The 25,904-nt window shown below is 40.2% G+C and overlaps 1 protein-coding gene across 2 annotated transcripts in view; it reads left to right on the top strand.

Annotated features, from left to right (window-relative positions):
* The window catches only part of LOC117025942 (aldehyde oxidase 4-like), a 129,522-nt gene that overhangs the window by 4,069 nt on the left and 99,549 nt on the right, over positions 1–25,904 (top strand). For both annotated transcript variants that reach the window (XM_033112318.1, XM_033112320.1), the window contains 2 exons: positions 8,475–8,555; positions 16,661–16,763. The gene's annotated coding sequence lies outside the window, so the exon portion shown is untranslated. The remainder of the gene's footprint in view (positions 1–8,474; positions 8,556–16,660; positions 16,764–25,904) is intronic.

Below are 25,904 nucleotides of genomic sequence, written 5' to 3'. Positions count from 1 at the left end.
CAATTCATTCCAGAGTAAACCCAGAAAGTTGCCTGACAGCAAAGTTGACCACATCTAAATCCATCTTTTTGAAAACCAGGATCAATGGTCTCCTGTCTCCAGGGTTCTAGCATTGCTCTGGTTTTCTGTGATGTCTCAAAAAGATTACTGATTATGGTTTCACAAACTCATCCACAAATTATTTCAAGGTCATAGTCCATAATTAGCCTTGATTGATCTGACCACTTGAACGAATTTAAGAGGCTAAGTGCTCTCTTAAAATCTCCACGTATCTTGAGCTTCATTTCCTTTTTAACTGTGCTGGTCTGATGCTTTTAGTGTACCAAGCATTCCTTTGGTGAGAAATATGGAATCAAAAGTTAGAATAAGATGGTTCTGCCTTTTCTCTCGCAACTGTTACTATCACTCTATCTTCATTGAGCAGGATATTTGTTTTCTGCATGATATAGTTTATGGTTGACAATATTTTCCACAAAATATATCTCTCTCCGGTGCTTTAGCCAACTTGACACTGCTCTGTGCCACACTTTTGCTTTCACATCAGTTTGCCCCATTGTTTCCATCATTTGTTCATATCCTTTCTCTGTCTTCACTGATCAGAGAACAGTCTGGTTACAACGCCCTGCCCCACTCCTTATTTCTTCCTTATTTACAATTCTGTCCTCCAATTTTAATTTCTGAGTGCTTTGTATGCAGTATATGCTGTATTTCTTTTTTCCAGTTTCTGATAAGTGGGAGAAGGTTCACCATTGCTGTGTACTTCCTGAAACTAGCTTTCATAAGCCTACAACCCTAAATAAAAACACCCAGCATTCTTCTCTTTCTCTTGTTATGAACCCAAAGATGTTCTCCCCAAACATTCTCTGACTTTCATATCACAGGCTTTATGATTAGCTTGACAGCCATTCCCCTCATTTATTCCTCTCACTTTTGAGCCATGTTAGAACATTTTAACCCCTTTTCTTTAGAAGAGACAGAATTTCTCAAAACCTGGGTAATTGAAGGATCCCTTCCCAGCTATGTCCTTCCCTGGTTACCAGTTTTGTCATTTGTTTTAGGGAAGCCCCATCCCTTTTGATGGAGTAGGTGGCCTGTGTTGTTCAAATCCCCTTGGGAGCTAGATGTTGATTTAACTGGTAGGATGGGGTTGGAGGCTTGACAACATCCCATATTGGGACTGCAAAGGATGCTGAAACTAGGAGTCCAGACAGAGGAAGTTGGGTTCAATCAGCCAGAAGTAGAAGTCTCAGCATTTTGCCCAAAACTTGAGGGGCTAAAGGCAGATATCAAAAGCCAACACAGGCCAAGGATCAGAGGGTCAGGGATAAAAACAGTAAGTTTGGAGAGAAGAAGTGAGGCAGGACGGTTACCTTCAGGAACCCCGTGGTGTGAGGCATGAGAGAGTCACAGCCACAGTCCTGTTCGTTCCTCTGTAAACTCTCCCTGAAATGGTCTCTACCCCCTTCTTCCCTGTGAGATCTCTGGATTGCCACTCAAGTTTATATGTTAGGATCATGTGGTCCCTGCCTCCTTTGTTAGTTTTCTTCCTAACATTGCCAGGTCCCATGAGTGCGTCTCATCCCTGTAGGTTTGGGTGGTCTCTGTTAGACAACAGTAGCATCATTGCACCAAAATTGCAAGTCCTCTTTATCACCCACAGTCTGTGCTTTAGTATCTAGACATCGCCATAAAGCTGACTTTTAACGAGTACTTTCTATGTATCAGGCGCTATACTATCTATGGTAGGTACTATGTGCCGATTGTGCAGATGACAAAACTGAAGTCCAGATTGGTTAAGTTACGGCCAAGATCACATCAGTAGCAGATGGAAGAGTCAGTATTTGAACCCAGGTAATTTGGTTGTAGAATCTGTGTTCTTAGTCATCTCATCGTCTGAATCTGTTTCTTTTCCTGAGATCATTTTCCTGTCATTTTTCCTAGAGAATTATCAGGAGCTTCCTTTATTATTATTACTTTTTCCCCCAAAATTAAAGTCCTGTTGAGTTTCACATTTTGGAGTATCATCGGTGTAAGTGTCTAGTCTTCTAATTTACTTGTTTCATTCTCACATTTCTTCATGCGCCCATCTATAAGCATCAGTTGAGTGTCTACTATGTTATGAGCAGTGTGCTGTGGTTCTTACTCAAAGGGAGAATCAGTCCAAACCAGGGGTTCTGACTCAGGGATAATTCATGTCTTTAAGGAGCCCATGAATGTGCAAAATTTTTTCACATGTGATTTGGAGGATATATTCACAAACGAGAACTCTCCTCATATTCTCAGAGTCTATGACCGCCTCCATAAAGGTGAGAATCACTGGTCTAAAGAGACACAGAAATAATTATAACACAGTGGCCTCCTGATTACAACTAGGAGCCACGCCCCCAAACATGCTTTCCTAACCTTTGTAAGAGATACCTCCTTTGTGTCAGTGTTAGTCCTTCCAATGTTATAAGATCTTTTAATACCATTGAGTGATTATCAAGAACAATAAAGCGTTTGAGATTTTACCCTAACAAGTTAGCCTGACACAGTCTGACAGATGTTGGCAGAAGACAACACTCCTGGGTCAGAGACAAAGGACTTTATTATTCACAACAACAGCACAGCTAGAGTAGTGACACTTATGCCAGCTTCCCGAGCCCTGATTCCCACAAGGCTATGTGCAGAGGGGCCAACTGACAGCTGGATGTGCAATGGGTTGTGTGTGTTACAGGAGAGGAGCCCTGAGATCAGGGAACCCAAATGTTTTATAATAGGCCTCCCAGAAGGTGACCTTATTTTTATACTGGGCAGCAAGAAGTCTTGATAATTCTCCCGCAGGGCCACATTGTCTTTATCTTCCAGGGTTGTTCACTCTACCAACATCCTTGAAAACACAGTCTGGAACAAAAGCAGTCAGTGCCTCTGCTCATGAGATGTGCACATCTTTGGCTTGTGACCTGTACCCCTTGTAGGGGTTTCCTCCATCCCTCGTCCTTTCTCTTCACTGATTTCTTGCTCTGCATCTTTCCCCAGAGTGCACCCCAGAAATATATCCTAAATGAGGACACTGGTTCAATCAAGAAAAACTACTGGGATTTTGTTTATGATTCTTATTGGAGAGGAGGGGAGTCCTAGTTATGAAGAAGGGAGAGAAAGTGCAGAAAAGTGTCCTTTGTGTTGAAACATTGTATATTTATGTCTATGGGGTAATTTATGCCACTGTACTGGATACAGACCTTTTGTGGAAAGGGGGGAAAGTTTTAGTCCTATGAGTATGCAACAACTGATAGCTGCTGTACCAGCACTTCTGGATTTAATAGCAAAGCATCACACCCATTACGTGGAATTGGTTTTCAAGGAAAGGACAGAATTGTGCATTACAGACTCAGAGGTTTACCATTCTGCCCATCTCAGTCAGTGTACTAGATATTTTTCTCAGAAATACAGACAGGTAGCAGCTTAATGGCCTTTTTGAAGGTGAAGTTTGTAGAATAGCATATTCTAAGTGAAAACTGATGAGGCCATCTTCCTAACATCTAGCTTTGTGATAGGGAAAAACAGAGAAGAGTCTATTTCTCACACTGATTTCAGCAGCACATTTTGTGGAGTTATAGCCAAAGTGAAACATGTTGTGAAATAAATGCCTATGTCCTCTCTCAATGTGATAACATCTTCGATTAGTACTAATGGTCTATGGGGAAGAGAGGAGAAACCATTTCCATCTTTCATGTTGCATGGAATCAATAGCAACCTATAACATCCATAGAGAATTTGTTTCAGACCTTCCTCTGCCCACTCCCTACAATTCAACCTCCCCCCCCCCAAAAAAAACCTATGGTAAGTAGCTAAAAAAGAATACATGGAATCATTAATTTAAAAAGTACAATCTTTTTCCTGCAAAGATTTATCTTATAAACTGCAGAAGTTATATATCCAGAGATGTTTTGATTTCTAAATTGTAAAAAAAAAAAAAGGGGGGGGGGAGTGAGAAAGAGTTAAGATGGTGCCAAAAGGGGACATGCAAGAAAATATGTCTAAAAGAAAAATTTAAGAATGGAAACTAGAGAGCCATGTAAACAAAATATTCACATAAAACATTTGTTTTGGTGCCTAGCAGTTATAAATATTAGTATTACTATTTGCCTGAACTGGAGAAGCAAGACAAGTCGCAATAATATCTATCTATCTATTTATTTATTTATCCATTTATTTTTCAATTTATTCATTATTTATTGGAAATTATGTGTTATAGAATCTAGGTACCTTCCATTGTCACCTGTATTTCATTTTCGGTTTCCTCAGGAATATAAAGATTATTTAATCAGCTAGAACACTGGTTCAAATAAGCACAGAGAAAAGGCCTACGCCAGATTCCCAGGCTGATATGGATGGAGGGGCCATAGATTCAACAGAAGGAAGACTCCTACCATGGAGCCAATCCCTGGTTCTCGGTGGTAGCTGGGAGGGTGTTGTTCTAACTCAGGAGGCTGCAGGTGTTTCTCTCCTCCCTTGGTCTCCCCACTCCTCTCTTTGGAGGGTTGTTCTGAGGATGAAATGCCTTAATGGACGGGAAGCCCTGGACTGTGGTGGACGCTAGTTGTTAATAGTGATAGGCACAAAGTCGTGTTGTACAAACGTGAACTCCATTATCAGGATACATAGCTTCCAATTCTGATTCTGCTATTCATCAGGTATATAAGCTGATAAATTACTTAACCTTTCTGGGTCTCTGTTTCCTTACATGTAAAAGAAGATTACGATTATCAGGATTAAGTTATATCATGTCTGTAAAGTAGGTAATATCAGGTTGAGCACATACTGAGCATATAAGTGCTCAATGAAACCTCTAGTATAATTAATCAATGAAGCTACTACCATTGGTACTACGACCACCATCATTAATATTATTAGTAGTATTAGTAGTAGGAGTACCATCATCATCATCATTGTCAAATACCTCTTATGGTATTTACAAGTCTAGGATTCCCTGATTTTGCTATCCTTGTTTTCTTCCTTCAAGTTCATCTTGCTGCCAAATGAATGGGGAACAGAAATTTGCTTAGATCAAGAGGAAGAGACGCGTGAGAACAAAGCTAGCATACGTCCTTCTTTTTCTCTCCTCTTTTATCTGCAACTTTTCCTGTTTGGTCTCAGTGCACCGTATTGATCTAGCATGGTGAACCTGACTAACAGGGAATGGGGTGCTAGTGGAAGGACTTATGGAAGTCCCCAAAGCACTTCTTTTCTGCCACTCCTTCTATCCCTTTCCCTCCATTGACATTCAGCCACTGCAAACCCAAGTCTTCCTGGGAGAAAGGGATGCTACGTGCTGGGCCCGCAGGACGTAGTAACTACTCAAAGATGGTACAAGCATGATGACACCAACTTTGGCAAGAGCGGACACAACTTGAGTCCCAGCTCTGAAACTTCCAGCTCAAGATTAATTTCCTCCTTGGTATAATTGGGATACTTCAAGGAAGTTGTTGGGAAGACTAAATGATAGACATAAATGATATACATAAAGTCCCAAGCACCGTGATAAGCACATAGCAGTTACTTAGTAAATGCCAATTTTTCCTAATAATTAATGTTCAAAATTGCCCTTAGGACCAATCTTGGCAAGAGATGACTCACAAAAACAATAGAAATTAGAGAGTATTCAGAAAATTAAAAATGTCTATGTTTATACTATTTGACTGCCAGGAATCTACCCCAGGAAATTAGAGTTAGGTCAAACATTTATTATATATGGGAATGCTTGTCATAATGTCATTTATAATAACAAAACAGAAATAACTTAAGTGTTCAACAATAGGAGATCACTTAAATAAATCATGGTATACCATATGATTGAAACTTATCTTTAAAAATCTTTTTTGTGTAATATTGGAAGAATTTGAAAATAAAATTGTTTTCAGTTAAAATTTTTTTTTAAATTGAGCACCTGACACCAAATTTTTAGGGGAAAAATATTTATATATACAATATAAGCACATATATATAGAGCGAGAATAAAAATGGAAGGAAATACGCATAACGTTAATGGTAGTTATCTCCACACGGTTGGATTATGAATTTTATTTCATTTTCTAGATTTTACAGCAACTCTACATGATCTTTTTTACATGAACATGCTTAATTTTGTAATTGCACATACAGAAAATGTTTTAAAAAAGAAATTCCTATGGATGGTGTAGTAGTCACAGTAGAAATAGAATGCCCTCTAAAAACCAAATTTGTTTGGTGTCTAGTTTAGATTGAAAAGGGGAGGAGGAAACTTTAAAGATTGCACAGCTTCTCAGCTAGTGGTAATTAAATAACCTGCTTACCAAACACCACTGCCTGGCCTGGCAGGAAAGGGCAGACCTGCCCCTAACATTTGCAAGACCCAAAGCAAGAGTACAAATGGAAGATGCCCAGTGCTCTTCTCTCCCCTCCCCCAGCTCTGTCTTGCATCGATGCCATCACAGACTGATACCCAGCTCACATGTCCAAGCTCTGTCCATCCCCCAAACAGCTGCTCCTTGGCTGCTTCCAAGGCCTATGGGTGAACTCCAAGTTGCCCATCTGCTCTCTCTGGGAAGCAGGACTAGAGCAGAGGCCCATGTGGGCCCTGGAAGTGGGTTTGGTGCCACTGGGGAAGGGAATCCTGAGGTCATGGGTGCCCACAGCTTGTGGCTAGAAGATGAGGTATTGGCTGTGAGTGGAATGTCCCTTTTATGCCAAGGACTCTTTGCCCCTTGAGAAGGAGTGGGGCAAGAGAAGACCAGAATTGGGACCCAGAGCAGAGTCCCAGTGACCTGAGGTCTAAGGACAATGTGGGAAATGGGCTCCTTGAAGCTACATTTGATGCTTCTGACCTCAATGAAAATATAAATAAGAATGAACTCTAAGATGGTGTTTCATATGCATAAGAAATAACATTGCAGAAAATCTAATAAAGTGCTTAATTTAACCATCACTCATTTGTCAGCAATAATTTCCCCTACATCACCTCCCTGCAAAGTGTCAACTAACCATGTTTAGTTCCTGTGAGAACTGGAAACTCAATGGTGAACTCCCTTGGAAATGTAACCGCCAACAACGGTTCCCTGGGCCAGCTCCGTATTAGAAAGCCATTTCGTAATTGATCTGAGATCTGCTTTCCTGTAATTTCTACTTATGGGATAATATTGGGCAAGTCTGTACCTCGTCTGTGAGACAGCCTTTCTCACAGCTGCAGCCACCTCTCTCACACACCCTCTTCCCTTCTACAATAATCTTCCTTGTCTCCTGTTTAGTTCTTTTTTATGCACTTTCTCCACTTTAATGCTTCATCCATTCCTGAGATTCCAGGAAAGAACTCCATAAATGATTCCCAGATCTTTTTCTACTGCTCTCTCTTGACCCTTCCTTCACATACCTAATCCTGAGTCCATTGTAATTCCCACTCGTACTCCATCCACTAAAGCAGTGTCTCTCCTGACTTCCATACTCACGTTATAGGTATCACCATTTTTTGTTTTTTTCTCCCCCATAACCAAGGCCTTATGATTGTAACATGCACCAGCCCTTAAGCTTATCTACTGCTTTTCCTCTGTATCCACACTGCCCTGGTCCAGACCATCTTCATGTACACTGAGATTATCGCAAGTTCTTCACCTGGTCTCCTTCCTGCCTCCCCATACAACCCAACTCATGGCAGGGTTCCCAAATTTCCCAGAATTCTTTAGGATGCTTTTAAAAATGTAATTGCCTGGGATCCCTCGGTTTTACTGCATTGGAACCTCCTGTGATATGATCCAGGAATACCTTGAATTTTTACAAAGTTCCCTAGGTGACATATGCAACCAACCTGCAGATCGGGAATTGAGAACCGCTGCATATCACAGTCAAATTAATCCCCCAGAAATATTGACTGAGAAAAATGCTGAGTGTCTCCCACTGGCTCCAAATATCGTCTCAAACCTGAAGACTGCCTTTCAAAACTTTCTACAGTCTGGTCTGAACTGCTTCTGACACTGTCTCCCTCCAGTCTCTATCTGTAGTCAAGGTCATCGTTTTTATTTCTTCCTAACACCTCTTGAATAGCCTCCCATATGAATCTGTGCTGGCTCCATCCCCCCAGCCCCAGCGGCTCTTCCAGGAAGCCTCTACATCCCTTGCTCCTTGACTTCCTGGGGAGCATGCTGTTTGTATCACTCTTTTGTCACTTAGCTTCTGCGAGCCCTAAGTAGAGTTCATCTTTCTCCAGCTGAGCCCAGAGTTGGGCACAACAGAGCAAGTGTTTAATAGCTGCCAGTTTCTTTCTGCTCCCCCTGCCCCCAGGTTTCTTCAGCCAGAGTAAAACTGAAAGGCTGGTCTGTCTCTCACCACCTTGTGTCCCTCTCTGCAGTCCAGGGCCTTTCAAACAAGAGAAACTCAGTATTTGCCTGTTAATGACCATCATGCTTATCAACCCTTGATGTTGTTCTTGCCAACAGATTAAAATATTAATTGTTTTTCTTCAGGTTTGTACCAAGTTGTATAGAAAAGAAGAATTTCAGCCTTTGGAACCAACCCAGGAACATATATTTCCACCTGAATGAATGGTATGTTCTTTTTTCTCTGATTTATTTCTCTTTTTATGCTGATGGCGAGGGAATAAGTTCCCCAGTTGATACTTTCCATCTTTTATTCAGGTATCTTAAACTGAATGTCAAAAGCAAAATGTGAAATATCTTCAAGGCAAAACACTCTCTTCCTTTTAACTTATTTCTTTAGTTTTTTTTCCATTAAAAATAAAGCCAACCTGAGAAAGGGTTCAATATCTATCGCAGGAAATTTTACTTACTCGAAATATTAATTGGCTTAGTATCAATTTGCCCCCGTGGGCACCTTTGCACTACTGTCACCCTCAGGAAACTGTGAAAGGCATTTCCCCCCGAGACCTGTCCCCTGGGTCAACCCACCTGGTCCCTAACCTTTCATCTAATGGAACTCCTCTCCCTCTGTGTCTAGGGCAGGACAGTCACAGATCATCTTTATTAAAATCCAAGGAAAACTCAGGGTTCAATCCATAAGCAGGTGAGGGCAGTTACCAGCTCCTATCTTACTTACCTGACAGCTTGGCACAGCTTAAAAGCATCTAATTGCCCCCTTTTATTTTGTTTTAATTCTTCCTTCAGGCATCCCTCCCAAATGTCAGCACTGAACTAGGCATTTAAGATATAGAAAAGACACCCCACCTGTCCCTCAGCAGCTCACAGTCAAATGGTGGAGTCAGACAGATGTGCCAGTAATAATTAACAACAGAATGTGAATGAATATAAATATGACCTATGAACCAAGGTCTGGGAGTAGAGAAGACAGCAAGAGGTAGGCTAAGGCAGACATACAGAGAGACTTCTCCAAAGAGCCAAGCTTGAGCTACAACTTGAATTATAAATAGAAGTGATCAGGAAGTGGGAAGGAGGATAAATGAGACGTGGAGAGGGAGTTCTGGGTGAAGCAAAACTCATGGGCATTGGCCTGTGGCTTTGCAGAATGTGGATCTTTCAGGGAAAACAAGCAATTTCAAATAACTAGGGCATGGCATGTTGGAGGGTTCAATGTAACTCCCACCCCTACCCCACAGTGTGAGGCTAGAAAGGGAAGAGGAGGAGTCCAGATCATGATGGACCTTTAATACAGATCTAAAAAATATGAATTTTTTTGTACAGGTAATGGAGAGACATTAAAGAATTTTGATAAAGGATATTTACAATTTTGAAAGGTCACTCTGGCTGTTATATGGAGGAAAAAAATGGAAGCGGTTACAAGTGAATTCAGGGTAGCAGATAGGTAACATAACAACCCAGAAGAGAGACAATATCATCTGGGATTAGGGTGCTGGTGTGGAAGGGGATAGATGTGGGAAATGTTTAAGAGACAAAATTAGTAGGTCGTGGCAGTGGACTAGATATAGGAGGGTTACAGAAGACGAAGGCAGGAGTAACTCCTAGGCTTTCAATTTGCACAACGAGATGTTAAATTAGGGAACTGGAGTAGAAGTACCTTTCATAGGACAGATCAGAAATTTGGATTTCCAATACTAGTTTGAAATCCTTTTACGAAATCCAAGGGGGTTGTCCAATAAGTAGTTGCAAGTTCAGGGAGAGGTCAGGGTTATGTGCATACATGTACAAGTTATTTAAATCAAAACCACAGGTACTGATGAGAGCATAGCTGAGAAGTAGCCCTGGATCTAAGCCCTTTAGGGAATTCCAACAGCTAATGAGTAGGTGGAAATGAGTAGACCCAAGAGATTGAGAATAAGAGCTAGAGAGGGGACACAAATATCAGAAGACTGGGGTATTCCATAAGCAGTGGAAGAGAATGTTTTGATAAGGAGAGAGTGGTGAAATGCAGCAAGTATTATTGAGACATGAAGCAGGTTGAGAACTGAGAATAGTGACAGAGATGGCAGCACTGTTCACCTTCACAGAAACAGACAGGAGTATGTAGAGGAGAAACTGGGAAGGGAAAAAATGGAGGCAGTGAGGCAAAAGAGTGCTTTACAAAATTGGCGGAGGAAGAGAATAGAGAGGGCAGTAGTAAGGATTGGAGAATTTAAGTTTTGTCTTCTTTGTTAGTGGAAGAAACATGAATGCTGATGAGAAGAATACAAGTAAAAGGACGATGTTGAATATTTAAGACATGAAAGGGGTGAGGCCCAAAGCCTTGATTGAGGAACCCCTTTTCTATTTCTTTCAGAAAACTTTCACTAAAACACTCCTTCCAAGTCTGGGGAAGAATCTCCCTGGACCCCCCTAAGCCTCTGTCCTTCCCCTGTAGGGTATTTTCTGCTGGATATTGATCGCCTGTTTACTTACTGGGCTGCCAGCTCAAGTTGGCTCTGTGAGGAAAGTGTGGTGTTCACCATTGTGTCACCGTTGCCTAGCTCAGCAATTCTCAATTTGGGGGGGGGGGTGCTCAAGACCACGTATACCCTGAAAAATCACTGAGGACCCTAAAGAGCTTTGTTTATGTGGGTTTAGCTCTTGTTAAAGAGAAAGCCCCAGACTGAAAACGGCATCACTTGTCCTAAAAGAACTGATACCGTGATACCAAACCTAGAGTTAATACTTGATCTAAATTGCAGTTTCAACCTCTCCCAGAAATATAATCTTAATCAGTCTGGAATTTTCCAGACAAGCACCGGTAAGGTAATCTGTCACAAGGGCCTTCTCTATCCCCCATAGAAAGAAACAGCAATCTGCATGATAAAAAAGAAAAGAAAAGAAAAGTAACACACACACACACACAAAAACCCTTCTCCTTTTCTTTCCCCAAGAAAAGATGTTCGGCCCAAAAATAATCCTTTCTTTTCCTTAGTCAATAGCTTCCTTGCCCCACCTTTCTTCCTATATAAACCTTCCATTTTGTACAACTATTCAGAGCTCCCTTCAAGTTGCTTGATGAGACGCTGCTCAATTCATGAATCACTTAGTAAAGCCAAACTTCACATTTACTTGGTTAAATTTTGTTTTTTAACATTATTGCCATTTGTAGTATTTGAAATTAAAACTGGAAACTATTTTAAACATTCGTATTATTTATTTGAAAATAACATGAGTAAACCCATTGCACATTAGCATAAAGAACACATGGTTCATGAAGAATAACTATATTTTCCAAAGAAAAATCAATGAGAATGGCATCGTTTTACAATTTTTGCAAATCTTTTTAATACTGGCTTAAAAGAAAATGTCCGGATTTCCATATCTGCTTCTATATGCAGCTAGTCACAATACCACACATAATTCAAAGGTCTTAGAAAGATTGACTATACACTCATGAGAGAATGAGAAGGAAGAAGGCAAATAACATCTTTCATTATAAAACAATTTTGACCTTCAGATCCCTGAAAGGGTTTGAGGGACCCCCAGGAATCTATACTCAGAACCACTGGCCTAACCTGATGAGAGAAACATATGAATTATTTCATTAACTGGATTTTTTAATCGATTCTCAGAGTCTTCCATCTCTCTGTCATCCTTTCCAACAAAACACATAACTTAAGGCAACCTTTACAGGATCCTTATGATAAAGAAATTCTCATTTAGCCAATCTGCTTACTTGTTCAATTTCCATTGCTTTAGTCAGTTAAGCAGCTTCCACTATGATTTTTGAAATTATTCAGTTGTTACTGAACCCAAGTTCGTATGCCTGATATTTTGAAAAGACAAAACTTAAAACAGCAGAGTTTGGAGTAAGAAAAGTTTTATTGATCGAGAAGTTGCCAGTGAAGAAGATGGAGACCTAATGGTACCTCAAATCAATCCAGCTCCCTGGACTAAGTTAAGGGTTTTTAAGGGGTTAGGGAGAACACATATGTGGAAGTACTGGTGGGGCAAGTTTTCATTGGAGGACTTTGGAATTTGGTCATTTATGATAAGGGGTTCTTCCTGGAAATTTTGCTTCTAAAAGCGTTCTGGTGTTCAAGTTCCACTTATATCCAATTGTTTTGTTCCATGTGGCGGGGAGAGGGGAACGAGACTTCGATTCTGGGAGCAACTGGAGGTCAAAGTTCTCTTCTCTGCTCATGTTTTATCTTCATGACATGAGGATTTTGTCTGTTGTCTCTGAAGAGTAACGCAGTATCTTGTTAAAAGTATAGGACCACTTTGAGCTAGTTTTGTGCTTACACATGTGAGATGATTTGTTGGAAAGTCCACCAAAAGTTCTGTCCTTTTGATGGTTCCCACAAAGAACAAAATAATATTGCATAAAACATTTTTACAAGGGTATTGTTGTGCGGGGCAGCCTGCGGGGTCTCTGCTCCAGCTCCCCACACAAGAACACAGGATGTGGTGAGGCCAAAAAGGAACACCCACAGAGCCATAGGTAGGGGAGTCATACCACTATAGTCTCACTGGAGGCTGGATTCACACGACGTGCGACCTGCTGTCCGCTTTTCTGCCAACCGACCGACTCTCCTCGACTACCCCCCACTCTCCTCGACTCGACTCCCCAACGTAGCCGCGACAGTTAAATTAGTGGCCCATGGCTCAAGGGTTACAGCTGACGGCCAACTAGCCACAGCTGACAGCCATCTACTACCCGAGCCAGCACCTTTATACGCGAGGCCGAGAGCCTGAAACTGCTCTCTTCATAAAATTTAATTTCATAAATTAAACAGTTCGAGTCCCTTGAGAAATGGTCCCCTTATTTATTATTAACCAGCAGAAGTTGTTTAAACTACGCTTTTTCCAGATGCATGGAACCATTTCAGTTCCAGGGGACTCAGGTCAGGGAACCTGGTGCCCTCAGGTTCATGGTCCTATTCCCATTAACTATGTGTGTCACCTTGACCAGGTCACTTCCCCTCTTTGGGCCTTATTGTTATTTTCTTCTGTAAAACTAGACCCGTGACTCTCAGGTTTACTCATGTGAAGGAGCAATCAGAAGTCAAGGGCTTTTCCTTGAATACCATATTCTTTACTGAACACCATAAAATAATGGCAAATTTAGTTGGACTAAAAGGAATAGAAACAATTTTAGACTTAGAAAACTGTGGGGACAGAGCCAGGAGTGCAGTTTCCAGGCTCTCGGCGTCACATGGAAAGGTGCTGGCTCAGGTAGTAAATGGCCAGCAGCTGTGGCTAGTTGGCCATCAGCTGTAACCAGTGAGCCATTAGCCACTAATATAACTGCCGTGGCTACGCTAGCAGCAAATGGGGGCGAGCAAGATGGTGGCTGAGCTAGCACAGCGGGTTGCAGCTAACAAGTGGGGTTGGTTGGTTGGCAGAAAAGTGGACGGCAGGTTGCAGATTGTGTGGCTCCTGCTTCTTGTGTCTCCAACCCAGCCACCAGCGAGACTATAGTGGTATAACTCCCCTATCCATGGCTCCGTGGGTGTTCCTTTTTGGCCTCACCATGTCCTGCTTTCTTATGTGGGGAGCAGGAGCTGAGACCCCACATGACACCCTGCATGACAAAAACATAACTGTATTATAAGATCCCTGTACCGGATCAAAACTAGGATCACAGAAGCCCGTTAAAAAGAAGAGAAAGGAAAAGAAAAAGGTCACCCAATTAAACATGGTCAACTATTTGCAAATTACCCTCATAAGTATTTGTTTTCTATTTGTTCATTCCATCTTATTGTCAGCCATCACTTTCGGTGCCATCAGTTTTAGAGAAATGGATGGGAGAAAAACTTTAAAGAATTTCTGCCCATTAACTACTTCTGCTAATTGAGAAAAGTCTGATTTTCAACCATAGCTGTGAAACCCCTCAATCTTGCTGGGGAAACAGCGATGATCTGTGAAAAGAAGGTCCCCACTACTTTAAAAAGTCTCACATTCTATGCTTTTACCATATTTCTGTGGTTCAACAAAACAGCCTGCCTTGCCTCACATAAATATGGTCTCCGAGAGCCCAAAGAGTTTCTAGTCAAATCCTTAATTTGCAGATGAAGTCACGCCTAGAGAGGTTCTGAGGTTTCCCTAAATTCACCGGGCTACTTAGTGGTCAGGCGGGGCTTAGAACCGTGGTCTCCAGTTTCCCGGTGTTTTTCTACTCAATGAGCTTGCCTCATGATTAATAACACACACACACCCCAGTGCACATGTAGTTGATTCTTTGTTAATGTTCTATCATCATTTGTGACTTAGCCAAAAGAATTTGACATTAGAAATCTCATCCCTGGGGAAAGAAACTTCTACCTAATCCATCTTTTTCTGTCATTACTACAGTCCTTTGGATAACTAAAAAATTGTTGTTTACAGATCAAACCCCATCTGTTAGTGCTGCTGATTTTCACCCATGATTTGAATCCTGCTGAGTCAACTTCCCGGCACTGGTTCTTCATCTGATTGATTAATTCATTCTCTCAATCTTTATTTACTTTGCCTTTGAACTTAGATCATGTCATAGTAAACATCCTTTGAAGTTTTACTTAAATAGCTGTTTCACAATCTCAAAGAGCAGAGACCTCTGTAAGCAAGTATTCAATGTCAAATCATAGTCATATTAAAACAAGTCAAATACGTTTATGTTCTGAGTTCACAGTGTAACATAAAAAGCCACAGAAAGGTGGGCATGTGGACAGTTATCATCTGTCTAGATGAATCCTTAGACTCCTGAGCTGGGATATCTGTTCTAAGTTAGCCTGTTTAGTAAGCAAAACAGAACTTTATTGAAGAAAATCCTGCCCCAAAAGAATTCATCAGTCACATCTATTAAAGGAGATAAAAATCAAACAAACTTTAATCAAATAGTCTTAGCTCCAAGAAGCACTAAAAGGAAACCTTATTTAAAATGAGAGTCGCATAGCTTATTTTAGGTTCTTTTTACAAGAGCCTGTTTTCTGTCCACCTTCCCAAAATTAAAGCATGAGCTCCCTCTGCTGAGTGAATTAGTCTTGTGTCGATGAAACACAATCTAAAACATTTGTGCATTGCTTATTACTTCCATTAAAAAAAACAACAACAACAAAAAAAACTCATGACTATAATATGGAGTGGAAAGGAAAGGTACAGAAAAGTAATTTATTAAGGTAGCCATTCTTGAGGTTTTTTGTTTTTTTTTCTGTAAGCACTGACCCCTGGCATGGCAATTCTTTGTAACAACCATTGATGTAATTACCAGCAAGTGTTTACAAGCCCGTTCTCACACCCACCCTAATACCTGGCTTCAATTCTTCATAGCACTTATATCTTAAATTATATTACTTATTTATTCATTGATCTGGTTATGGCTGTCACCCCTTCTAGAATGTTGACATCCTGATAGCAGAGATGTTGTCTGTGCTTTCAGCACCTAGAACAGTGCCTGGCACACAGTAGGTACACAGCAATATTTGTTTAATAAATGGAGGGAGAGAGGGAAACAGGCAGGCAAGCATTTACTTATATTGTCACTTAAGATTACGATTCAATTAGAGAACGATTCAGTGCCAATCATGGAACTAGATACAAATTTAGTAGGAAATGAAAAAAATGAGAAAATTAACGAAGCACAGTGAAAAGTGTGGAATTCAAACTCAACCTGAAAGATGGAAAGGGTTTAGTCAAGTTACACAAAGAAACAAGCATTGTGCTAGGCACTAGGGATACAATCTTTTTTTTTTTTTTTAAAGGCCTGGACCCTGCCCTCATGAAGCCTACAGCCTGATGGTGAAGACAGATGTCAAACAAATAATCACACAAATAAATGGTAAATTTGCAACTGGGCCAAGAGCTGCAAAGGAGAGACAGATGATGTTAGAAGAGCACATAACAGGATGCTCCAACTTTAGTGGGGGGTCAGGGAAGGCTTCTCCTACCTAAGATCAAAAGATAAGGGGCAATGACCAGGTAATGAGTGTAGACGCAGCATGTACCAAGTGCCAGAGACTGAAAATAGTGCTGTGGCCGCAGCGTGAGGGGAGAAGGCGGGTGATGGACCACACAGCACCTGGTGAGGGAGCGTTGTCTTTGTCCCAAGAGCAGTAAATGGTCCTGATTGTTTTAGCAATTTTTCAAGGATTCTAAGTTCTTTTTACTCTCTGTTCCCTACGTTTCTGTATTTATAAGATGGTCTACAACAAGTATGTGTTATTTCAGTGACCAGAAAAACAATGGAACATTTATGAAAATGTGGCATTACATGCCCACTGTAGTCTTCTTTCCCTAATTGCCTTACTCTTTTCCAGGTTTGCAGAATATTAATGAAGGTATTTAATTTTCAGGGATGACCCTAGATGCCGGCCCAGGTGCAGGACATCCTAGAAGATAACACCCCAAAGTTCTCTGAAGCGAAGACACGTCAATCATCTGAGAGCTGGACAACAGGTCGGGAATCTGGTGTATATTCTCTTCACTACCATCTGAATGTGGCTACCTTAGTAAGGAAAGGTTGTATCATCTAATACTCCTACTGTTTCCTACTATATCATCTGTGTTTTTCACATGACTAAGTCAGATAGAATGCCTAATTTCAGGTAATTCTGGTATAAGCCACTTACATGACCAGGTTTTAAGGGGGGTGGGAGTACTGCCTTCCTGGTCCTCCCACCCACGACCCGAATCTTGTCTGCAATTTTCTGTTGAGGATCTATCTGGTCCAGAATGGTCTATATTTCACGACTTCCAAAAGTGTTCTTTTACTTGTTATCTAATAAATACAACTAATGGATTCTATACGAATAATTGACCTGGGTAACAAATACAAAAGAGAACAACACAATTTACTCAACCTTTGAGGGGAATTCTATATTATAACAACTATGCTATATAACAAATAGCTATATAATATTTACTTAAATAAACATATACATAACTATAAATAACACAACAGAGTTATTCTGGTTAACTCTCAATCTCTTTGTATAAAAGAATTGTTGGGTTGTCTGTGGCCCAGTCTAAATCCTCTTCTTTGAATACTGTGGCTTTGCATTCCTGCTGGTTCTTCTGGATCCTGTGCTGTTCACGTTCTAGGCTTCCTGCACTAGAATGGTTGCATTTCTTATGAGGGCCTTTAACCAGAGAGGGTAACCTCCATCATCCTGTCTGCAATCCATGCTCACAGTGAATTCTTCAAAGATGGAATCCTCAGCAATGGCCTCCTTGGGAGGCAGCTTCCCCAGACCGAAGGTTGTGACTGTGTGTTCCCCACAGTCCATCACTCTTCCACCCCTCTCCCACCTCTCTCCACACTTATCAGCTCTGTTCTACTTGTATCTGTACTGCAAGGGTTTTCATAGTGCCTGGCTGGGAAGATAAACAATTTTCCTGTTGCAGATGTCACTGTTTCAGGAACGCTGCCTGGTCCTCTCTTTCAAACACGCTCTACCTCAGCAACTGCCTCACCCCACAACTCACTCTCTTGCCTCTCGTCCCCCCTTCTCTACCTTCCTCCATATCGTAGTCAGTTTGGGCTGTTATAACAAAATGCCACAGACTGGTAGTTTATTTTTCGTCGTTCTGGAGGCTGGAAATGCAAGATCATGACACCAGCTAGGTTACATTCTGGTGAAAACTTTCTTCCTGGTTCCAAGCTGGTGACTTCTTCCTGTGTCTTCACATGTTAGAATGAACGGGGAACTCTCTGGAGACTCTTTTATAAGGCACTAATCCCATTCATGAAGGCTCTGCCCTCATGACCAAAGCACTTCCCAAAGGCCCCTCCTCCTAATACCCTTATCTTTGTGGGTTAGGATTTCAACATATGAATTTGGGGAGTACACATTCAGACTATAACACACACACACACACACACACACACACACACACACACTACCCATCCTGCTAGTCCCACCCAGCTGCAGGCACCCAAGGTGACTCTGCTTAACCATTTCTTGTTTATCATGCATGCTACACATCCCTAGTTTTCCAAATAACTTCTTCATGCATAAATCATAATTTGAGTCCCTCTAAGTCAGAAATTAGGAGTGGCATTCAAGTGATTTTCTCCATTTGTCTTCAGTTTCTGTTTTGTAAAAAAAAAAAAAAAAAAAAAAAAAAGGCAGGGAGGGATACATGACTCCTGAAACCATTTTAGGATTTGCAAGAAAATCATTCATGCTGGCAATTTTTATTCCATTTACCAAGTTAGATTGAAAAGAAATGTCATTCTGTGTTTAAATCAGCATTCATAATAAAAGCCCTAAGGTTGCTGACAAATCTTTCTTTTAGTCCTTAGGAGGTCATATTATGAGCAGACTTTCAACTTCAGACCCCAACCCCATTTGGTAATTGTATCAAAAGGTGATCTGCCGAATCCCCTTATGAATACTGATGTCAGTTTTACAAACATAATTGAATACAGAATTGTGGGATACTATGAACCGCTCATTTATGTCATTGGATACAGAGCTAGCTTTTCATTTTGCTGTGATTAGAACTGAAAGCACACACATCATGAGGATAGTATGTAGAAATGAGACACTTTATTTTTTTATTATTTTTTTTTTAAAGATTTTATTGGGGAAGGGGAACAGGACTTTATTGGGAAACAGTGTGTTCTTCCAGGATTTTTCCAAGTCAAGTTGTTGTCCTTTCAATCTTAGTTGAAGGGATCGCAGCCCACCATCCCTTGCGGGACTCGAGGAGTTGAACCAGCAACCTTGTGGTTGAGAGCCCACTGGCCCATGTGGGAATCGAACCGGTAGCCTTCGAAGTTAGGAGCATGGAGCTCTAACCGCCTGAGCCACCAGGCCGGCCCAAAATGAGACACTTTAGGTAATCAGGAAGCACCAGTGAAAGCATCTCAACTTGTCTGTCTTCTTACCTACTCATTATTAAGAGATAAAATATTTGCAGTTGAAATAAGTTTATGATTAGTGTTATTTATACTCATATAGCAAAACTATGATGTAACGTAGCATAGAGTTTTAGTTTAGTAGCCAATTTATTTTAATAGCTTTATGACTTATGTCTATCCTGAACTTATATGTTTAGGTTCTAAAGAGATCATTTACTTTTTAAAAAAGTTTATACATTGGTACCTTTTATGGGAAAATTTATAACTGTTGTGGAATCCTCAGAAAAGGATTCATGAGGATCGTAAGACGTATTTCATGGTGTCAAGAGCCTATTGAATATAAAATATCTAATTTTATCTTGACCTTATCAGGTAAATTAATTGGAAAGGGAAGTTTCAAAAGGACCAGCCTGGGGGCAGTGCCCCTATGTGGTGAAACAGAAGACAAAACAGAACACTACTTGGTTTACAAACTACACAAGAAAAATCAGTCTCTTTTTCACTTGACTTTTGACCAAAAAAAGTGTGTTAGCTAATCTGACCCACGGCCTTATCCATCAAGCGGGCTTCTGAATGTCTTTTACCTCTTACCACGAGTCAAACCCACCTTCAAAGGGTAAAGATTTATTGCCATGGAGACCACGAGCTTTCCAAGAACATCCCTCCAAAGAATTCCCAAGATGTCTTGAGATAGATAGCACTATTGAGATAAATGTGTCATCTCTCCCAAGATAACTACTTCAAGGGGAGTAACAGTTGTTTGCGTGTCCATCTTTCAAGATTTGGGGTTTAAAATAATCCCATGACTTTATGGCTGTCTTTCATGTACTGATGTTACTGCTATCATTTGTATTTCATTTGTCAACGTCACTGTTCTCATGAGCAATACACCCGTGACTACCATCGACCCTCTAGAGACATTTCAACTCTTCAAACTCACTGCATGCTCTCTCCCACGACATGCCCATCTATCACTGTCACCACATATACCCACAGACTCAGATCCTTCTGCCCTACAAATCACACATTGTAACCTTGGCAGTGTAAATCCCATTAGTTGGAGGGCTTCTGCTCTGTCAGCACAGGCAAAAGTCTAGCTTTTCCAAGGCAGGGTCCCAAGATATTTCTGGATATAACCAGATCAGGGGAGAGTCATGATATGTGTGGCTACTTTTCAATTTCATTTTAACTTTAAAATGCTTTTTCATAACAAGAACACTACTGGACTTAATAAGATATAAAGTAGTTTCAGTAGTGTATGTTACCTTTAAATGAAATGCTTTTTAATTCTTAACAGAAGGAACACAACAATTTTTTTTTCAACTGGAGCAACAAATACAAACCTCAAGCCAGAACAAGTCCTAGTTTCTGTTTTCATTCCTGTCTCCAGAAATGTACAAGAATATGAAACGTATGATGTTCACTTTCATCTGTTTGATTTTAGTTGCTTTTTAAAATCTTGAATTAAATTCAAATCATAAAAATAGAATTTGCAACAAACGTTTTATACATTCCAAGGTGAAAACAATAATAACAGAGTAAATGTTGATCTGCTTTATTAGAGAACTTCAAGAGAGTGCATTATTTCCTTATCCTTCTTTTTCAAATGCTCTGAAAACCTAGGTTCCTTGGAATCACAAATCATATCGTTTAAAGAGACTAATAAGCTTATTTTACAGGTGAGGAGATTGAGATCCAAAGAATTGTAATTATTTCAACATAGTTTCACAGTGAATGGGTGGCAGAACCAGGACCAAAATACGGAAATCAAATAGCATACTCTTATATGCCCACCAACAGGGGGCAGCAGAGGCCTTCTGTCCTGCTTCCATGTATTTTAGGTTCGTTTTTCAAAGTGGCATTTTCTCTAATGCAGTTTCTGAAGTTTCAGAATGCAGCAAGAAAACATATGTTATCAGTTCTTGTGAAAATGAGTAATCAGGCAGTGGCTGGCTAGATGGTATCTCTGGGGCCTTCTCTCCAGCCTAGAATATGCACATCCTACATGGCAGGAGTCTTGCTGTCACACCTGTCAGAGCCCAGTGGATGGCAGCACCTCTGTTCCTAGGTTATTACTGAGTCTGGCAGCTATCTCTGCAGGAAGCTGTCATTGAAAGCACTGGGGCTCACATCTGGATTTTTCAGTGAAAATCTTTTCCAGTAGTCAATAAAGTAAGCAACTAGAAACTAGTTAAGCAACTGAAGGTAGAAAACTGCCAGAAATTATTTACATATCTAAGCAATCACCAGCAATCAGTGTCATATTATTTGCATGGCTTTGGGGTTGGAAATGAGGAGTGGTTGGGAGGGGAAGATAAAAGATAAAATCAAAGTGTGAGTGCAAAGACCTAGCCTGAACCAGCTCCCTTCCTTGTTTGGGGATACTGAGGTTTAAGGAGTCTCCCTCTCTAGTCTGAGGCCCTCAGGCTTCCAGGCTCCTTTCCCACACTGCAGCCTGGTTCCTCCGGTGGTCCTCTCTGCCCTCTCCTGGTCCACGCTTCCCAGTCCCTCACCTGGGACTCAGACTCCAGTTTCCATCAGTGAAGGGGCATTGTGGGGAGGAGTGCATGTTCAGGCCCTTGTTCTCACCTCTAACTGAAAAGGCAATCCTGTGCCCAACTCAGCATGGTGGAAATGGATTTTATCAGCCTTAACCTCTTCTTATCCAGCAATGCAGATTAGTTTTCAGGGAGCATAACAACACCTTCTTCTATGTGTCCCATGGAATAAGTATCTGCCCTGTCAACTGCAAAGCCACATTTAGAAGTCCAAGGGGAGGTAGGCTTTTCATTGGGTTCAGGGTCAGGGAAAGCATGGACTGAGAATTAATATAGGACACCTAGGTGTCCTATACACATATAAACATACATACAGAGGGTGCCAAAAAAATGTGTACACAATTTAAGAAAGGAAAAAACTGTATTAAAATTGTAATACTCAGTATATACCAATAACAAAAGATGAATACAAGTCGTGTATACATTTTTTGTAACCCCTGGTATTTGCACTTTCTCATTAGAAAAGTAAGACATGTCCTTCAATGAACATTTGACCAATACAGAAGAATATAAAGACAAAAAGAAAAATCTCCTGTAAACCTACCACTCATATACGTCAAAGTATTTTGAAAATATTAAAAACTTGATTCTCATGTAAACCTAAAGTAAGCAACTAGAAACTAGTCAAGCAACTGAAGCTAGAAAACTGCCAGAAATTACTTACATTTCTAAGCGATCACCAGCAATCAGTGTCATATTATTTGCATGGCTTTGGGGTTGGAAATGAAGAGTGGTTGGGAGGGGAAGATGAAAGATAAAATCAAAGTGTGAGTGCAAAGACCTAGCCTGAACCAGCTCCCTTCCCTGGAAAAAGATTTAATTAACTCACTAATGAGGGAACCAGTGAGATGATAAAACTGAATGAAAGTGAACCTGAGAGACAGCATAAACAGGCATTGCAAGAACAATGAAAGAAGATTTTTAGTTTAGACACAAAACTGGTTAATATCTTACAGAGAATAAAACTGGAAACTTTGAGAGTAGAAATAATTTAATTCACAACTGGAAAAAGATCCACATGTCATCATGTAACTTCACAGACTCTAGGCTGTAATCAATAACAAATAATAACTTAAAGAAATGTTCTCTTAGGTAATCAGATTATCATCAGGTGGATCTGCTAGAGTGTTCCAACAAGACATGTAAAGGACAATAAGCATTCTTTGGCCTTTTTTCCAAGTCTCGGATTTTTCTTAACATACCATTATAATTTTAATAGATTTCCTTCCAACCTTAGAGTTGTTAGCGTATATATAAATATGTGAATAAATAAAACATATTTTTTACAAAGTGAGGATTATGTTGTATATACAATCATACATATTTCTCTTTTCACTTAACCATGAACATTTTCTAACGTCACCAAATAGTTTTCAATAACAGGGTTTTTAATGGCTATTTTTTTTTATTCAAATGAATGTGCTGTAACTTATTAGCCAATCCCCATTGTTGGGGGGAAAATCATATTTTAGTGAATATTCTAGTTCATAAATCTTTGCACACATTTCCAATTATGTCCAATTCGAATTGATTCCTAGAAGTGAAGTTTCTTCACTTTTTGCATACTTAATACTAATGGCCTTTAGATTGTTTAAATTTACCTTCTCAGCAACTGGTATGATTGTACCCATTTCATTACACTTTTACCAACATTGGATATTATATGTTTCTAATCTGTGATATTTATAGAAAAATGGTATCTTGTTATTTTTCATCAAAATTACTTTAATTGTCAGTGAAGTTATACTTTTTTCAGATGTTTATTGACCATTTATAGTTCTATCATGTTTTTATGCCACTGAAATCTCAGAAAAATGAACACTAATGACAGACTTAAAGAACAGAAATGTAACAAAAGGGCAGCTGGAAGCCCGAGGGAAATGTAGGGGGAAAGCATTTTAAAGCTGACCCCTGTGGCTGAAGCAGAAGGACTTATATAACATACAATCATATGCACATGACCTTCAGGATCCCAAGCTAACCCACCGTTGTACACCCAGACCACCGGGGGAGAGAGGACAGAGAAGTGGTCAAATTTGTTTCCCAGATTACAGAGCCTCTTTCTACCACTGGCATCGACTGATCTGCTGTAGCAGGGTTGATTATTGGTCCATGTAGGTTTACCAGATAGCAGAAGAGAAACTTTTATTTGAAGAACTGCCTGGGAGTCATACCCAGGATCACCCGAAGACATCTGCAAGGGTCGGGAGTACTCACTACGTTACTGGTTACACAGAATCACAGAATGTAAGAACCGACACCCCTTAAAAATCTTCTTTCACATATTGTCCCCTTGCCTGAATGGGACTTTATCCTCACTCCACCTCCAAATTTAGAATTCCAGATGAGGTGACGCTATCACAATAGTGTGTAGGAGTATTAGCAGCGGCAGCTGCTATTTTCCAGGCACTTTTATACACATGAGCACATGTAGTCCTCTTAACAACCTTAGATTATTTATTTGTACTAAGCCTTGTTTCAGAACGAATTTGAGGCACCTACGAACCCTGTTAAGTTAGCATGGATATCTCCATCTTAAGATGAGGATACGGAGGCTTCCAGAATGCTTGTAAACTTCCTGAGGTCACATAGCTAGTGGTGGCAGAGCCAGTATTCAAACCCAACCCTGTGTTCTACCCTACAAATAACCCACAAATATAATCAAAGAGCATGTCACCCCCAGCTGACAGGGATTTTGCTGATGTACAGTTTTGTTCCCTTCTGGCATACTCCTTGGTCTTTTTTTGCCACAGGTGATTTGTGTGGGTTAGATTTTCTATACTGTGGCTGCTGACGTATAGGCTGATGCCAAGCAGGCCAAAAAAAAAAAAAAAAAAAAGAACAGTGAAGATTGTTTATCAAGATGTGGAGCCTGTGATGGTGGGAGTTTAGTCAGAATCCAATTGGTCTTTTGATCACGAATCTTTACAGAAATTTCCAAAGCATGTTGTTACCACAGTGCTTGAGAAACCCCTTTATCTTGTGTGGCATTTCCCAGCTGTTGCAGCGATAACAGACTAGAAAGCACATTTAATCCTAAAAATTTCGGTCTGCTTTTCTTTCTCTTACTACTAGCTGGGAATGCGTCCTCTCAGCAATAGCGGATCTCTAATTGTGCCCACTGTCCCTAAGTGGACCTGAAATGCTTCTGGTGTTCCTAAAGGGAAGCAAGTGAAGAAAGCCCCAAAACCAGATTTGACAGTTGAATCTTAGGAAGTTCAAATCCTTGCCTTTTAACAGTTTTAAATTTGAAATTTCTTTCCCTTAGCTCCTGACCCATATTCCAACTGCCCTAGTCCTTCACGTCCCGTAAGTTTTCTCTTGCTCTACATGGAACTGGCTCACTCTCCACTGAATGTGGGAAGTATCCCTTTTTTTTCTTTGATTTTCTGCACTTTTTACCAGGTTCCAAGGTAGAGCTGCAATGATTCCCCTCATGCATTCCTGATAGATGCACTGAGGAGGGAAATAGCACTATTACTTAGTGGCGGGAGAGTGATAGAAATTGTTTGCCTTACATCCGCCAGGCTGGACAACCTAGTAGATACACTCACTCCTTTACCTAAGGACAGAAACTGAAGATCTGTCAACTAGGGAATATAGTAGAATCTCATCTCATCTGGGGTCAGGTTTGAAGTGAAAATCAAGAATGACCAACATTAACCCTAACATGCTACACCACTACACCGAGATAAAAAGGACTAAAAATTACAATGTAGAAATAAAATCCAAACAACACAAGAACCCAGGAGAATTCCTTTATAATATGTATACTCATGACTTAAACTCTAAATTCCATAGAAGAAAACATTAAGTTTAATTACATAAAATAACACACTTCTACATAAAGAAAAATATAATAAGCAAAGTTCAAAGACAAGCCCCAACTGGGAAAAATATTTGCAAACCATACCTTGGACAACAAGCTAATTCCCTAAGTATATAAAGATCTCTTGGAAATAAAGAAGAAAAGGCCAGTAGAAAAGTGGGCAAAGGATGCAAGCAGACAAATCACAGGAAAATTTTATACATATATGTATATACATACATATGTTATACATTTTTGTATATACATACATACATATGTTATACATTATATGTATATACATACATACATATGCTATACATATATGATATACATATATGTATATCATATATGTATGTATATGTATA

Source organism: Rhinolophus ferrumequinum, chromosome 8 (assembly GCF_004115265.2).
Source record: "Rhinolophus ferrumequinum isolate MPI-CBG mRhiFer1 chromosome 8, mRhiFer1_v1.p, whole genome shotgun sequence".
NCBI classification, from domain to species: Eukaryota; Metazoa; Chordata; class Mammalia; order Chiroptera; family Rhinolophidae; genus Rhinolophus; species Rhinolophus ferrumequinum.
This window is presented reverse-complemented; position numbering and strand designations above follow the sequence as displayed.